This window comes from Bombina bombina, chromosome 4 (genome assembly GCF_027579735.1).
Source record: "Bombina bombina isolate aBomBom1 chromosome 4, aBomBom1.pri, whole genome shotgun sequence".
NCBI lineage: Eukaryota > Metazoa > Chordata > Amphibia > Anura > Bombinatoridae > Bombina > Bombina bombina.
The window spans coordinates 332,030,055-332,049,354 of NC_069502.1; the positions used below are offsets into that span (position 1 = coordinate 332,030,055).

Genomic DNA, 19,300 nt, shown 5'->3' on the forward strand with positions numbered 1-19,300 from the left:
TTAGATAATTGTATTTAATTTAGGTAATTTATTTAATTGTAGTATAAGGTTAGGTGTTAGTGTAACTCAGGTTAGGTTTTATTTTACAAGTAAAATTTGTATTTATTTTAGCTAGGTAGTTAGTAAATAGTTAATAACTATTTAGTAACTATTCTACCTAGTTAAAATAAATACAAACTTGGGGGGCGTGTCCGTACAGCATCCTGGATAGGACGCATTTTCTGCTAGCTCTGGTAGAACCTTTGGTAATCCGCCGATTATCATTACTTAACAGCAAGTATAAGAATACTAATTACAACCTCTCCACAGTACTGGTGACTGTGGCTCTTTATACAATCATTTGGCTGTTTTTGTGACACTAAGGGCTCAGAACGGAGCAAGGGCCTAAGGCGGCGGCCTGCTAAGGCATTCACCTCCCCCCCGGGAAGAGCCGGGTTACCGGTGCTGTCTGAACGATCAGACTTACTGGATCTCTTCAGCTCAAAGTACCAGAGAACGGAGTGAGCAATATATAGCAAGAACAGAAAGAATCTATAGTCTATCGGATCATCTCATAATGGCAACCGCATGGGAGATACGTTTGGAGCAAGATTTGGATCGGCGTTTTGCCAAGCTAGAGAATCTGCTTCTCAAAATATATGAAAGGTCACTTCCACTAGACTGCATAGAGTACACCCTACAACCAATTGAGCACACAAATATTGAAGACCCTGCGCAGACCTTTCCTAACAAAGATGGCGACCAGAGGGACATAACAGCGGAGGAAAATCTTTCATCTCCTGACAAACTCCCTACGCAGCAGAGGGAGCGGGAGCCAACTGAAACGCTACAAGACGACAAGTGCAACTTTTACAGCAAGGAGACAGACCTGGCTGACATTATCTTGCTGACCGCACCGAAGGGCCCTGGCTTGGTTAAAGGGACAGCTTACACACTTTGGTCTCCGGATGGTGCCGTCCCCATTTCCCCTGATGCTGGTGAGTCAGCTGCGATCGGCGTTAGCGGGCGGATAGTGCCTGAGGCTGGAGCTAACATTATAGACTCAGTGCAGAAATCCTCCGTTGTTAGAGCACTACTAAAAACAAACATTAGCAAGCAGTATTATACACTGGATAACGTATTCCAGCAAGACACCTGCAGCAACACTACATATGGGACTCATACAATGCAAATTACATATAAAAACAACTCAGTTTCCATAAGGCACCTACAGGCGAAGAGCTGTTTCACTAACTCTTTGATAAGAACAACTAGTGCCTACAATGAACCGTTGCTTAATTTACAAATAGACCCAGGGGGCTGACGACCTGTAAATGTATAAATGATCTTTGTTTTCCCCGAATTATTTGACCTACTGTTCAGGTTCCCAGCACTGTTTTTCTGTTGTTGTTGATGTTCTTATAGGTATTGGCAATTACCTTGTTTTTATCTTGTCGTTCTGTATGATAAGCAAAAGTACAATTTCAACTGAAATCGCTGATAGAGCTGATTGTTTGCACTTCCTTTTGTGGCCCTCTTACAACTGTGAATAATACTTTTGATTCCAACATACTTAACTTAATTTCATACTATGGTTAGTTGCTCTGATATTGCTCACTTGCTTGCTTATGTTATGCTTACAAATCTGCTCTGTGTTCTGCGGCCGAGGACGCAGAGTAAGAGAATACACTAGGCTATATCCCTCCATGCGTAGCATGCTAGGGTCTAATAACACTACCAGAGGTTAACCTGATCAGTCTTGTAACCCCCACTGCAACATGCCGCACTCAATTAGGCCATATAACCAACTCCAAAGTCTAGCTTATCATGGGGAATATACGAACACTAAATTTCTCAGCACACTCAATAGGCCATAACTCCTATCACCGGATGAACCTATCATAATTTATCTTTGGCTTTATTAACAAACCATACTCTACTTTAATGCCTCTGTTTGGAGTATGGGAGTATTAACTCATGGACCATTTTATATACATAGCCTTAGGACTTAGCTCCCCTGTATTGTATTACAGTTCCCCGTTTATCTTAAGATCCCTCTTTATAAACTTCCATTGATTAAGGCACCACCCACTTAAAATCAGAGATTGTCTGCTCCCGATGTGACGCTCCCAATATAATAATTTGAGATATAATTACAGTTTTAGCCCTTGCTTTGTTTGTTTTTTATTTATCTTATTATAGCTCTCTTGGTTTATATCCTCTAACAGCTATTATTCTGTAGGATCATATACATATGTAAACATTGTATCACACTTGTAAACTCCCTAAATTACTGTTTATATACTGTTTCTTGTGACCCAAGAGTGGTCTAGATTGTATATATAAGGGACCAAAATGAGGACAATCACTTTGCATGAACTATTACGAATGTTACAAGAGATACGCCACCTTGTTACTACTGAAGATTCTTTATTTGTACATAGCAATACTTGTGGTGCATGCAAATGTGGATTGTATAAAACAATGATATGTTTTTCTTTATGTCCTCAATAAAAATATAAAAATAAAAAAAATAAAAAAAAAATAAATACAAACTTGCCTGTAAAATAAAAATAACCCAAAGCTAGCTACAATGTAACTATTAGTTATATTGTAGCTAGCTTAGGTTTTATTTTACAGGTAAGTACAGGTGGCCTTCGTTTTACAACGGTTCAATTTACACTGTTTCAGAATAACAACCTTTTTTTCCAGTCATGTGACTGCTATTGAAAAGCATTGAGAAGCAGTGCATTTATTAAAATAGCCAGTAGGTGGAGCTGTCCGCTTGTGTTGCAGCAAAGCCAAGCAAGCTGAAATTAATTAGTTTAACCAGACCTGAGCTATCGAGCAGATTTCAAAGGAACAAGATCTTCCTGTCTATAAATCAATCCAGATTGGAATGCATAGAAAGAACTGTTTGCAGAAAAATTCAAGTGAATTCTGTGTTGTGTGATTTTATTAGGTTTATAATGCTGTTTAGCAAATGTTTTTGTTCATTTAACTTAGTTTAATTATATATTCTGTGTTGTGTGATTATTTTATTAGGTTTATAATGCTGTTTAGCATTTAAAGTCTTCATTTTAAAGCTTTAAAAATAATGTATTAGGTGTTACTTATGACAATTTTGAGAGGGGCCTGGAACCTATCTCCCTCACTTCCCATTGACTTACATTATAAACTGGGTTTCAATTTACAATGGTTTCGATTTACAACCATTCCTTCTGGAACCTAACCCCGCCGTAAACTGAGGGCTACCTGTATTTAGTTTTAAATAGGAATTATTTAGGTAATGATAGCAATTTTTTTTTAGATTTATTTTAATTATATTTAAGTTAGGGGGTGTTAGGGTTAGGGTTAGACTTAGGTTTAGGGGTTAATATCTTTAGTATAGTGGCGGCGACGTTGGGGGCGGCAGATTAGGGGTTAACAAATGTAGGTAGGTGGCAGCGATGTTAGGGGCGGCAGATTAGGGGTAATAATATTTAACTAGTGTTTGCGAGGCGGCAGTGCAGCGGTTTAGGGGTTAATATGTTTATTCTAGTGGCGGCGATGTGCAGATTAGGGGTTAATAATTTTATTTTAGTGTTTGCGATGTGGGAGGGCCTCGGTTTAGGGGTTAATAGGTAGTTTACGGGTGTTAGTGTACTTTTTAACACTTTAGTTATGAGTTTTATGCTACAGCTTTGTAGTGTAAAACTCATAACTACTGACTTTAGATCAGTGATTTTTAACCTTTTTTTTGCCGTGGCACACTTTTTTACATTAAAAAATCCTGTGGCACACCACCATCCCAAAATTTAAAAAAAATCACACATTGTAGCCTAATACAGCATATATATATACACACAAACACACACATACTGTATGTATTGTGCTGTTATGCCATGCCTCCTACAAACTACCCCTGCACTGGGAGTAAAAAACAAGCAAAGTTTAAAAAATATGTCACACTGTTGTCAGTCTGCCACGGCACACTGGTTGAAAAACACTGCTTTAGATTGTGTTACGAATCTTGCAGGATAGGCGGTAACGCTCACTTTTTGGCCTCCCAGAAAAAACTTGTAATACCGGCGCTATGGAAGTCCCATTGAAAAAAGACTTTATGCAAATTGCGTAAGTTAATTTGCGGTACGGCCAAAAAAGTGTGCGGTGCCCCTAAACCTGCAAGGCTCGTAATACCAGCGGGAGTGAAAAAGCAGCGTTATGAGCCTTATTAATTTTGTCATGAATACAATTTGTATACATAATTAAATATTCACCTTATTGATGTTTAACAAACGTAACCATACTATTATTACTATTATTATTATTGTTATTGTGATTATTACTATTATTATTATTACTAGCATTATTATTATTGTTATTATAATTCTTATTACTATTATTATTATTATTGTTGTTAATAATATTATGTTTTTTTATTACTATTATTATTAATATTATTATTATTACTATTATTACTATTATTATTATTGTTATTGTTATTATTATTGCTATTATTATTATTATTTGTATTACTATTATTATTACTATGATCACTATTATTATTGTTGTTGTTAATAATAATATTATTATTATTATTATTATTATTATTATTATTAATAATCCTTTATTTCTAAAACTCAGTAATTAACAGTTGTGGTGAACAAACTGCTAGAACACACACTACTGAGGAGCTGAGTTTACTCATTACTCCTTGTAATAGAATATGATATCACTTTAGAAATAAATAATAATGACAACAATAATGTTTCATTCCATAGAAGAACATTATTTCTTTTTATATATGGGGGGGGGGGGGGGGGGAAAGTTACACAAACTTGATAACATGCTCAAGACATGGGTTGTTCCTTAATAAATTAATAATTACCAGAGATTTAGTTATACATAAGCTTTTTATCTCTTTCTGGCTGGTCACACTCTATTGTAATTTCCTGCTTTAAGAAATTTAAAGGAGCAGTACAGCCAATGAAACAAAATGTCTAAGGCCATACTAATGATATCCAAATACATTGCTAAGTAAAATAAATTAATAAAATAGCTTTCTACTTTTACTTAGTTTTAATTGGATATTCTATTATATATCCTTTATATGTTTAAACCTTGTAAAGAGGTTAAAGGAACATGAAAGTCAAAATGAAACTTTCATGATTCAGAAAGAGCACATAATAAAAAAAAAAACTTTCCAATTTACTTCCATTATTAAATTGTGCGCTATCTGTTTATATACACATATTCTGAGGCACCAGCTCCTACTGAGCATGTGCAAGAATGCACAGACCGTATGTATATGTATTTTGTGATTGGCTGATGGCTGCCACATTAGCTTTGAAATGTGCTGCAAAAAAAAATCTACTACTCATTTAAAATTCAAAGTGTCATAGCATTGTACTTTTATTATGTATTTGTTAATTATGCAATTCTAATGTATTTATTGGTCCTTGCTCAGGCAACATTCATACAGCTTTTGCACTCAGATTGTGCGCTACATTATTTTTTTGGATATCACAGGTCCTTCATTTCTCTCAGATTTCTATGAAGGATTAAAATTGATCTTGGATAATGCTTGAGTGAAAAGATGATAGAAAGGTTCTGCTCAAGTAGTAAAGGTTTTTGCTATAACCCTACATAAATACACACATAATCAAACATATGATACATATACATAGATACACATACACAAATACACATATACACACATGCATGCACCTACACAAATACACACACATACATAAACACATAATACATAGATATATACATACACACACCTACATAAATAAACACATATACAAACATATAATACATATACATACATACACTTACACAAATACACATATACACACACATACAAGCACCTACACAAATACACACACATATACAAACATAATACATATATATATATATATATATATATATATATATATATATATATATACACAACACCTACATGAATACACACATATACAAACATATAATACATATACATAAATACACATATACACACACATACATGCACCTACACAAATACACACACATATACAAACGCATAATACATATATAAATATATATATATATATACACACCTACATAAATACACACATATACAAACATATAATACATATACATACATACACCTACATAAATACACATATACACACACATACATGCACCTATACAAATACACACACATATACAAATACATAATACATATAAATACATATACACACCTAAATAAATACACACATATACAAACATGTAATACATATACGAACACCTACACAAATACACACATACATGCACCTACACAAATACATACACATATACAAATACATAATACATATAAATACATACACACACCTACATAAATACACAAATATACAAACATGTAATATATATACGAACACCTACACAAATATACACATACATGCACCTACACAAATACATACACATATACAAACACATAAAACATATAAATACATACACACACCTAAATAAATACACACATATACAAACATATAATACATATACATACATACACCTACACAAATAGACATATACATACACCTACACAAATAGACATATACATACACCTAAACAAATAGACATATACATGCACCTACACAAATATGCACACATATACAAACACATAATACATATATATATATACACATACAAACATATAATACATATACATACATACACCTACACAAATACACACACATATACAAACACAATACATATATATATATATATATATATATATATATATATATACACACCTACATAAAAACACACATATACAAACATATAATACATACTGCCCTGCAGGGGTTAAACATATATTTTTATCCCAGAATTTCCTTTCTCTGGAAAATGTGGGTGGTGTTACAATGTTTGGGAAACAACTTTATCACCAGAAGCCATTAATTACTCATTGAAATTATTGTCTCAGCTTTGTTCTTTTGTTTACAACAAACTGCTAATTGTAGGCACATCACAAAGCATTTGAAGTAGCTGAAATGATTCCATTTACATTTAGCAGAGTGTTTATTAAAAGCAAAAGCAAACCATTTACATTACACTCTTTTACAATACAAAGAAAGCAGGTCAGTTTATTTCATAACAAATGTTTGTTTTAAGCAGGTTACACTTACACCCTTCTATAGTCTAAATGCATTGTGCATTGTTAGTATACTGTTATGGAAGGAGAAGTCTGGATTGCTACACAAACATGTCACCTACATTAAAGGGACATAAAGAAGCAATAATAAAATATTTTGATGTGCTAGAGCAGGTTATTATTAGACTGTTTCTGAAACAGAAACATGAATTAAACCAACATTAAGTGGTTAAACACAAAGGACACGATTAAATGTATTTGATGGGTTTTGTGACACTTTTTTGTTTTGAAAAACAGTTAACTCTGTTGTTGCGGTAATCATTCTAGCGTAAATCGCATTTACTTTCAACTTGTAACATGAGTGCTCCTTCTGACAAGCGCAAACAGTGGCGATACTCCTGATATTGCTCGCGCGTAACTGTTTGCATGCGTCAGAAGGAGCGCTCGTATTAGCTCGTAATATGTAAATCATATTTTAGCAATGTTCTCATTTAATAAATTATTATATAGTGTATTTACTGTAATTTTTTCACATTCCAATGTTATTCACATAGGGGAATATGTTCGAAGTATTTATAAATGTATGTATGTATGTATGTATGAATTCCCTGTGTTGCCTGCTGTTTTTTCCGGATACCTACAACACTTAGGCCGAGTGTGTATTTGGAAAGTTTATATATATATATATATATATATATATGTGTAACTATCTCACGGTGGGGGTAAGTAGGTATTTAAGGTGACATGTTATTAATGCCTGTAAGTGGTCTGAGGACGGGGGAGACCCCGAAAACGTTTACTATTAAACGGCTTAACCAAACGGAGAGTGCCTTCTTTGTTTTGCGGATATTTGAATGTTTGAAAGCGCACCCCGGCAGTTGTATGTGAAAAGAGTGCTGGTTCCCTGCTTCTGTGTATATATATATATATATATATATATATATATATGTATAAGTATAGATATATATGTTACCAAAATACCATATATATATATATATATATATATATATATATATATATATATATATATATATATATATATATATATATAAATATAAGATATTCTTCCATGTGAAGAACATTGTAATGTTAAATATTCATATTTTCATGTTGGTTAGCAAACTTGATAAAATGCTATCGGGTTTGCACTTGAGTACTGTGTTTTTTCCACTTTTCATGCTCCATTGATGTTTATGGGTGAATACATTAACGCGGTTGCGATATTAGAAGTTTGGCTTTCAAGTTAGCTCGCAAGCAAAAAAACGTTTTACTTTCAATTTATAATACGAGTGCTTCCCAACGAGCACAAAAAGCTTACTTCTAGCGTAGTTAATACGCAAGCAGGAGCGATAAATAGCGTGCCACTCGCAATCTGGCTCATAATGTTGTCTCTTAACTGGAGCTGAGCCAGAGGAATGTGCAGAGCCAAATCATTGACTGCATTCAGCTCATAACTGGCTGTTCATTGCCGATGAGGAGCTAACTTTTTAATAGTCCAATAAAAAATGCTCTAATAGAGTAAAAGATTGTATTATTATTCTTTTTATGTCCCTTTAACTTACAATAAGCTTATTTTTTCTGGTTTCTACTGAATACTAAAATAGATATTTCTATTGGTTTTTTTGCATGCCGCTAACAAGATTTTTTGGATGATTGTATTTGGCCTATTTGTTTTGCAAATGACAACAACAACAAAAATCTATTCACCAGCATATTTAATATGTGTGCAAAAAAAGGGACTATATTAAAAATATGGGACTGCCCTTTCAATAATCACTGTATAATGAAGCTTTTTAAAACATATGAAACATGACCTACCCAACTGCTATGCCTGGAAGACATTGCCTGCACAATACATGGTTAGGACAATGCTAACACATATATATTTCTCACTTTGTGCATATAGCATTTAAAGGGACATTGTAGTCCCAATCAGATGTGCCTGCATTAAACCTTTAATGATAAACACAGCTGGAATGTACTGTATTACAATGTATATCCATTTTGTAACTTTCATTTTTAAACAGCAAGAAGCCACACACTTCAAAAATCAGCATGGCATGAAAATTTGTAAGCTCTTCTAACCCCAACATGTAAATGGTAAGTACCAAAACACTATGCCAAACAATGCAGCTGCCTAGATTAGCAAATTGTGTTGTCTGCATATTGTATCCCAAATAAATAATCAGTGCAAGTGTAAAGTCAATTTAACTTGCCCCTTTGTGTCTGGGTAAGGTTAAAGGGACAGTCAAGTCCAAAAAAACCTTTCATGTTTCAAATAGGGCATGTAATTTTAAACAACTTTCCAATTTACTTTTATCACCAATTTTGCTTTGTTCTTTTGGTATTCTTAGTTGAAAGCTAGACCTAGGAAGGCTCATATGATAATTTCTAAGCCCTTGAAGGCCGCCTCTAATCACATGTTTTTGTATTTGCTTTTCACAGCAGGGGCGAGCTAGTTCAGGTAAACCCTATAGATAACATTGTGAGCACACCCGTGGATTGTGGCAGACACTGCACTAATTGGTTAAAATGAAAGTCAATAGATAATAAATAAAATGTCATGTGATCAGGGGGCTGTCAGAAGATGCTTAGATGCAAGCTAATCACAGAGGTAAAAAGTGTATTATTATAACTGTGTTGGTTATGCAAAACTGGGGAATGGGTAATAAAGGGATTATCCATCTTTTAAAACAACAAAAATTCTGGTGTTGACTGTCCCTTTAACTCACTGATTCTTTTTTTTACTAACGCAGCAGTGCACAAGAAAATAGAATTAATACCTGACATTTTATAGACAGTCGGCATGGAAAGAGAGATCTATTTAAAAATAATTGTGGCAATAAAAATGCTATATTTTAAAGAAAATATATTACATTTTCGGTAAATATTAATGGTTTAACACACACAAATATGTCTCACTCGGTAGAAAGAAAAACTTTGCTAGATGCTTTTAAAATTATTTTAAATATTCAATAGGCAACAAAAAAGAGGTCAGAGACTGACAGAATTAAATTGACCCATTATAAATTCTATATTTGAAATATAATATAACATGAGTTTATATATGCGAACATCTCACCAAAGAAAATCTACACAGCTTCTTCTGTATGCAGGTAAATCTACACAAAGGAGCAGTGTGCACTATACACCATTTAGGAAATGCGGGTTGTCTAAAATACAGCCTGCAGTCAAATCCCCCTTCTGTGCACCAAGCACAAAACCAGATTCCTTACTAGTTACTGGATAACAAGTGGAGAGAAAAATTCAGGTCAGGCTTTATGCCAGTGGCTGGAAATAACTAAATTACACAGGTGTATCTGTTCTCAGCTTGCAATCTGTCTAGCAATTCCCAAAACGTTGACATTCAATATCTTTAGTCCAGTGTCTCTCTAATACTATGCTTTTACCTTAGCTTATAGCATACTGTACAATTATTCGAATATAACGAATAACACACTAAAGTGTTAATAGGGGCGCTTACCACAAAAACAACAATTTAAATGAATAAACCTGTTCCAATAAATATACAATGTGCCAATTTACAATGTATATACGGTGTGCAAATATACTTATATTTTAATATAAATTGAATGCTTGAACACAAGCTAATACTAAAAATTCAGAGAACATGAACTAATAAAGTATATCACGGGTATGTAACAGGAAACAAGACAGTTTACTGTAAAATTGTGTTTCCAATGACATAGCATAAAATGTATTGAAAATTGTTCCTTTATGTGTATTTTGTATATGAAATAACTGTTTTTTTTTTGTTTGTTTGTTTTTACATTTGCGTATGCCACTTTATTCCTTTCAAAACATTTAAAATGTTTCCTTCCACTGTGTAAGAATAACAATACAATATATTACTGTGAAAGTAATACAATACAATATATTTTTTATTGCCATTGTAACGTTTAAGGTATACACTATTTGTTCTATATCATGTAATCTATGGTAATAAATGGTTTTATTTCTACATATGTCTCTAATCTAATTGTATTATATGATACTACCCCCCCCAAAAAAAAAAAACAACATAAAAAGGTCTGTGAATAACAATGTAGGTACACACCAACTATGAACCAGGTTAAAAATGTGAGTAAAATCTCCAAGTAAACTATTGTGTAATTGCTTGTTTTTTTGCTTCAAGGGATATGAAACCCAAAAACTTTCTTTTGTGAAACTGTTTTTAATTTATTTTTTTAAACCACAACCCAAATCAAATGGGATGAGCTTGCAGAGAGAGCAGACTTCGTTATCTCATATTTCTCTATATATACACAAAGCCTCCTTATCTTATATCTAACTGTATTTACAAAGACCAACACTTAGGGCCGATTCTAAAAACTTTGCCAGGATAGACTTGGTTTTCCACTACGTCACTCACAGGGGCAGCCCTCATGGAATTCTATAAAAAAGGGGACTGTCCCTATGTGTGACAAGATGTCTCCCATAGAAATAATAAGAGCTCCCTGCTAGGTAAAAGTTCACAATGGACTTACACAGGGAGAACTCAGCGCATATTTAAACTTTATTATTACGCCTACTACAAATCAAATTACACTATTTTCAGTGCACTGTGCCTTAAAATCCCTGTTATTTTTTGTATGCAGAGGTTTTCCTTTCAAAGTAATTAATTTGAGTATTTTGATAAAAGCTCACAACCTTTTAATTTGCAAGAAATTAAATAGAATTACACTGGGATTTGAGAGGTTATTTTACAATAAAAAAAAAACAATTATGCTTTGTATTTTGTACTTATAAATATGAATTTCTATTTTTTGCACATCCGTGTACTTAAATTACAATTTATGCTGTGCATATTTAATATGAATTATTCCTGTGTAATTTAAATTTAAAAAAAACATTATTTTTTTCCATTTCTGATGTATTGTAACAATATAATGTTTTCATGACTATTTTTTGTGTAAATGCTTCAATTATTCATTTTGTATGATTTTAAAATAACAATTTTCATTGTGTACTTTTATAATGTATGTATCTCCTCATATGAAAATTCAGTAATGTATACGCCCCTTTGTGAGAAAAACTGTTTTCAGGGTAAAAAAGGGCTTTAGAGAATTTCACCAGGGAAATAGAAGTACTGGTGAGCAGGGATAGGCACGGACCAAGGCTGTGGCGGACATTTTCCAAAGTACAGACGTTAGTTAAGGACACCAAGGTACATTTCAAATTAAAAACATCAAAAAACACTCTCTTTATAGAGAATACATGGTGGAATAGCCATCCAGCAGAAGTGGTAGAGACAGTGAAGTAGTTTAAACATGCTTGAGATAGGCATAAGGTTATGCTAGATATAAGGCCAGGAACTAATGAAAGTATTCAGAGAATTGGGCAGACTAGATAGGCCGAATGGTTCCTATCTTCAGAAAAATATTCTATGTTTCTATAAGTCAGGAGAGCGACACTTTGCTGTCAAATTAATCATCTAATCAAACAAGTTTAAAATAACATTTATATAAAGACTGCTTGAAGTATTATCTTTTATTTTTTGTGGTTATATTGAGTCTGCAACTCCTGACCAAACCCACCCACCTTGATGTTAATTGCATGATCATCATGGTAGGTTACTTACTTACGTAAGGTTTGTCAGAGTAGGCAGCGATCTTCTACACACAGACAACAGCACCACGCTGCCGCACAGATCAAGGAATGGGGATGGGTCATGACTCACGGTTAGTTGACTGCAGGCAGCTTGCTTCTTCCTTCAATTTCCTGCTACTAAGCATGGCGCCGCTTGGGTCAAGGAGGAGTGAGGACGAGCATTCATCTGTCCTACTCCTCCCTCCCCAAAATGGGTGGCGGACACTGCAAGGGCCAGTCACGGACACCAGTGTCCGTGTACGGACACCTTGCCTATCCCTGCTGGTGAGCATTCTTATAGAATCTCCCCAGCCCAGACACCTTTAGAGAATCAGATCCTTAGATCAGTGATTTTTAACCTTTTTTTTTTGCCGTGGCACCTTTTTTTACATTAAAAAATCCTGTGGCACACCACCATCCCAAAATTTTAAAAAAATCACACATTGTAGCCTAATACAGCATATATATATACACATACACACAAACACACACATACTGTATGTATTGTGCTGTTATGCCATGCCTCCTACAAACTACCCCTGCACTGGGAGTAAAAAACAAGAAAAGTTTAAAAAATATGTCACACTGTTATCAGTCTGCCGTGGCACACCTGAGGATCTCTCACGGCACACTAGTGTGCCACGGCATACTGGTTGAAAAACACTGCCTTAGAGAGAACAATTGAAAATGGAGACTTTAGTATGTATGTCTCTCACACCCCACCGTGAGGTAGATATCTTCTTATGCCTTTTGTTTACATAGCTTTTCTGTACTCATTACTACAGCGTTGATATTTCCATTATAGGTGGCAGTTTCAGTCCACAAAAGCAGCTATAGGTACATATCACTCATACAGCAGGTTAGGGAGCCCTGTTGTAAAGTGAAAACCACTTTAAAGTGAAACAAGGCAGTTTTAGCTTTCTTTTTACTTGACAGTGTGTTTAAAAACTTGAAAACATGTTCTAACTAACATATATTAGGTGAGCATTAGCACTAAGTTTAGTTTAATGCAAGCAGAGTGCCATACAGTATTCAATTAGTATTTAATAAAAACTGTACACTACTGTAAAATAGTGAAAATTACTGTAGTAACATTTGCCATACTATGACAATGAGACACGGAGTGCACTGCAATGCTGTAAAGAGACCGTTTGGAATTGCTTGTAAAAAATGGCACCAGTCGCTTTTCTCGCAATCTCTTGATGAGTACAGTACTGTTTCAAAATCATTGGAGGTTGAACTTTAGCTCCATATTGTATTAATCAAGCACTGTATCCACAATAACTGGAAAAGGCTAATTTACCTCCAACCTAATATAAATGTATATGAAATGCTGTTACCCCATATGCTGTTGTATTTAACACAGGTTTGTGAGCCAGACACAGATTTGTTGACCATAATATAATAATACCAATTAAACTAAAGGAGCTTTTAAATAAAGCTATGGTCAGGATAGAGCAATGTGCCAAATCCCACACATATGGTGCTGTCGGGTTCTGAAACTGTGAACTTACACTAAGATAAATAATCTACTGAGCTATAGAAAGATGCCAGTTACATTTAATACACATGACTTTCAGCATTTAACAAATTGAATATCAGACTTTTCCAACATAAGTGCCCCCCACCATCCTTCATCATATTTTATTTCAGCCCTCTACTTTTCAGTGCTGATTTGTTTTGTTTTTATTTGGATATTATAATAACAATATTTATCCCTAAGGAGCAAATGTGTACTGATTTACATGTAGTTGACAGAAAATTAAAGGTGATCTTGTGTGTTTGGACCAGGCCAAAAAGACATGTATCTGTGCCACTGTGACTAGTAGATATGAACAATGGCAAATATCTAGCTAAACCTTGTTTCTTTGTTTTTAAAAATTGCTAATACATATTAGGAATGTACATGAACTCACCAATGGGGCCACTTATATAAAAAGGTTGAAAATTGCTTCTCTCGATTGGCATACAAAATTAAAAAAAAAAATTGTAACACAAAGTGTGCTCCCTTAGCCTTTTTTAATTCCCACATGTGCCCAGGGCCTAGGCATTCATCTGCAAATCAAGCTCATACATGACAGCATACTAATCAGTGGCCAACATACTAAGTACAATTCAAGGTAGGCACCTGAGGACACGTAATGTAGGTGCCCATCTATGTGTAAAAAAGGCTAAAGCAGTCTTGTTAACACTCTTTTTATATTGCACAGTGTGTTAAATTATTATTATACTATAGACTTTTATGTCCTTTTAATGAAAAGCAAAATGGTACTTTGAGTAATTATCCTTCCATTTAATATATCCTCAGATTGTAATGGCAAGTTGCTTTGAGTCAATTTGGGAAAATCAAGACAAAAAATTAGTCAATATATTACTATAATATGAGATAGCGGCTCTTGAATGTATCATGCAGTGAAATTCTGACAGTATCTTTTGGCTTTCTAGCTAGTGGCAAGGTAATGATAAACTGTAACAGGCAATAAAATCTCTGTCATGTATCACTCAAGCACTGTTTAAGTTAATTATACTAATAGGCTTCAGATCAATGTGTAATTTGTTATTACAGCAGAATCAGATTAGATGGTCATCTCTGTTTCATATAAATATTCTATTCAACAAAATAATTCATTACACTGTAGTGAACTTTATGCAAAAGCCATATGCACCAAGCTGGCACTACTTTGAGTATCTGTAAAAAAGAACTGAAGTGGGCAGGGATTTTTTCCCCACACTATATATAAACTTCCTCTACTTTAAGGTTCATTAGGTAAAGACAAAAAGACGGTGTTAGCATTGTTAAAGCTAAATGTAATGCTGCTTACTTTTCTTCATTCAGAAATGGTGATCACAAAATGTATTAAAATCTACAACTTGTCATTATACTCTGCTTTGCCAATAACAGGAAAAATGTGTCTTTACAAGAAGAGATGAATGAGAATCAGGTCTTTAATATTACATTTTAAACACATGTGTAATGTGATTTAGACAGATTATAGAAAGACACACATACAGCTACAGACAGACAGATTTTGCATAAGGATCTTATAACACTATAAAGGAGACCAGAACCTGACCACAGGAGTGTGCCATATGCACATACACAAGAGATGTAACTGTGCTTGTGTCACATCCTATCTGTGCTTTGAATTTCAGGTTTAGCAGCTTTTTTTTTTAACTGTAATGTGATTGTGACAGGGAAGGGGCGGATAATATGACGTGACATTTACTAGATATAGTGGTATTATTAGTATTTTAAAAACAACCAATCAGCATTCCATCACTTCCAGCTTTGTAAAAGTTATAACTGTATATCTGGGAGACACAGTGCAGACTAAACATGCATTCGGGCGAGAGTTTAGTCACATGCACTCAAGTATCTCCCCAGATTTGTGAGCTTTGCTTTTGTTGTGTAATATTGATATTTTATTCACAGTGGTCTATTGTCTGGCACTGATCTATTGTATAAACCACTGGAGGCATGAGGCACACTGACAGACAGGCAGGTGCACAGACAGATGATAAACAAATAAGTAGATTAGACCAATAGCGTGATATATTGGTAATTATGCATGGCAATCTTGGTTATAATTGCCTCTTAATGTTTTCAGTAAATTATACACTTTTAATAAGTGAAATCTGATTAACTGACAAAATACAAATGTGGTTTTCAAGCAAAGATGCAAACATATGCATGGTTTTTAAGCAAATAGATACTATTTGCCTTGATTTGTGCTACTTTTTTTTTAAAATGCAACAAAGATTTACACTGACTTTCTTAACCCTTTAACTAGAGAAAATAATATTTTACATTCTTGTATAATGAAAGATACAGGTGGACAAAACATCCCAGGGAAAAGATGCATAACCAGGGATTATAAACTGTTGACTGAGAAACAAAGATTACTAATAAATACAATAAAAGAAGAAAGTTGCAAGGAACAATCTCTCTACTCAAGTTGAATTGCCTTAGTTTGTATAGCCCCCATGCTCTAGAAATAGAATTATGGAGAATAATTTAAAAATGTAGGATCCAAAGTCACATTTTAGGAGCCAGTGCCCACTGGTTCCAGGAATTTGTCAAGCCGTGCTATTTTTTTATTATTATTATTTGTTCCAATAAATAATGCAGCAAAAGGCTCCAAACCTACAGAAAATGATTTGGAATTTATTTGAGTTATTAAGCCCCATAAACTTAAACATCCATATAATGTTTTATAGGAAATCTGCCCATACATAAAAAATGACTCAGTATTGACAAAGACTTAAAGCTTTTAAAATTAACCAAATGAAGGTTTTTCATCTCATTTACAAGCCACTTTTCTTATCAAGTCTTAGTCATCAAATGTGTGTTAAATTGGACTTTTAATTGGTGTAAGCTTTTCCTGCACCCAATTACTTGTTCTATTTTACTTTTGTATGTACATTGTATTTATTTTTTTTAAGTAAAAAAAAAACATGAAACATAATAACTCTATTACATTTTTTCAAAGTGGTGACAGTTTATCAACCAATGCACTCACATTTTGTGTGCAAGCAAAAAAATCAGTATATTGCAATGTCAGGCACTACAACAGTATGTTGTGGTTAATCCAATTCACATAAACCTTTTGTTCCTCCCTCAAACAGACACTTGCTGTGAATCTCTACAGCATCAAATGTTCTTCTTTGTTTATCATCCTCCCAAGCCCTTTTTAACAACAGCATTTTATTAGCAAACAGTGCAGCCAACCCACTAAAGCCACCAGTGACATATGTTATTAGGATTCATAGATTGTTGTAGGTAACATGAACCTTAAAAGAATGAGCATGTAAAAAAAATAAGTTAAAAAAATAAAATCAGTAACCATAAATAAATCATAAAGGCATTTTAATTGGAATTAGTGACCCTTCTGAGCCATTGTTTATTAATGCATTATGTGGCAATACAGTGCACCCTTGTTCCTCACAAGGGAGAGTAGATTAAGTAATTTGATTCTCTTCATACAACTCCTTGTGTGTGAGCACTAACTGAAACTAACTGAAAACTTTAAAGAAATATCAGTAATATAAAGGATTGCACAACAGGGAGCAGTTTATGTGTAATCACTGTATGAAGGCTAGGAGTTTGGGAGAGCTCTATTTACACAGTATACAAGATGTGTTGACTTAAAGCTAGTCTGACACATTTAGCAAACCCATTACACTTGGACAAGGCCAGCAAGAAAAACATTATTCCCATACCCTAAAAAAGTTTTTTTCCCCTAATAAAACTGGACATTTGCATATAAACAAGCCTATATTGTTTTCCTCTATCTATTAATTCGTAAATTAAATTTACAATATACTGTTGTTACTATCAATCAAATTCTGCAGTTATTTAAAGAAATATTTACACAAGGTATACAATTATTATATAAGTATATATTTAGGTACACAGTTTTAAATACTAAAACAAATCTATACAATTCTAAACGTGATGTAGGTAATTATACAGTTATTAAGGGAAAACTATTTCCAGTAAGAGTATCGTTTCCATTGAAAAGTACTGACTGCAGATCCCAATGTAGATGAAGCTGAATCTACAGAGGACCTGCTATGATCTGTATTTTACAGAATTTACCTGCAATATCCCACATGTGTTAGTCTCTGTATTCTGGTGAGGCTGCTGGTGGCACATTGGAGCACATAGTCCTTGCTCTGCACTGCTTGTTTGAAGCAAAGTGCCGCCACTTGCAGCTTTACAGTTCAAACTCAGAGCAAGTAATCAGGGACAGCAAGACCCGGAGCTGGAATTCAAGGACTGGAGGTAGCAGCAGCACAGGGAAATATACACAAGGAGCAGTCACCTGTTGCTCTGTCTCAGATGCTTTATTTGTGAAACAGTGAATATAGACTTAATCAGTTATTTTGCTGATAAACAACACTTTATTAAAATGTCACTGTACAATTATATGAAAGTGTATAATGATGATGTGCTATGATTTTTTTGTAATTCCTGTTTTTGTTTTATTATTTAACCTATATGTTATATATCTTTATTTTCTTTATTTTTTAAGGGATATAGTAGCTTTCTATTGATGTAAGTCTATCACACCTAATAAAAAAATATATAAATATTTTTCAAACGAATTCCTAAATCAGTCAATCAATAAATTATTCATCAATTAATCACCACTCAAGCAATTATTGTTTGATATTTAGTTATTAAAAGTGAGCATATATCTTTTTTTTTTAAATTACATTAAATCTGTGATATTACTTGTAAATTAATATATATATATATATATATATATATACAAAACATGCATTTTTATTTTATAACATTTACATTTCATGTGCAAATATGTATAGAAGACAGTGATACTGATTAGTGTGTGTAGATAAGTATTTATACTTTATAATAACATTTACAGTGATTGCAGGTGCTTTCATAAGATTGTCATGTTGATAGATATTTATAGTTGCGTTGACAGATTTAAAAAAGGACACATGAAAAATACATATGTCAGGGCTGTTCAAAGAAATGTTTTGAATAAGTTCCATTATAAGAAGTATTTTGCATATGTGCCCCTTTTTTAAAGCGGCAATATGGTCACCCTAATTATATTCCAA

At 33.7% G+C, this 19,300-nt stretch overlaps 1 protein-coding gene across 1 annotated transcript in view; it reads right to left on the minus strand.

The window, feature by feature from the left end:
• The window catches only part of PLCH1 (phospholipase C eta 1), a 458,827-nt gene extending 440,389 nt beyond the window's left edge, over nt 1-18,438 (minus strand). Inside the window, exon 1 of the mRNA XM_053710072.1 lies at nt 18,309-18,438. The gene's annotated coding sequence lies outside the window, so the exon portion shown is untranslated. The remainder of the gene's footprint in view (nt 1-18,308) is intronic.
• Nucleotides 18,439-19,300: the final 862 nt, after the last annotated feature.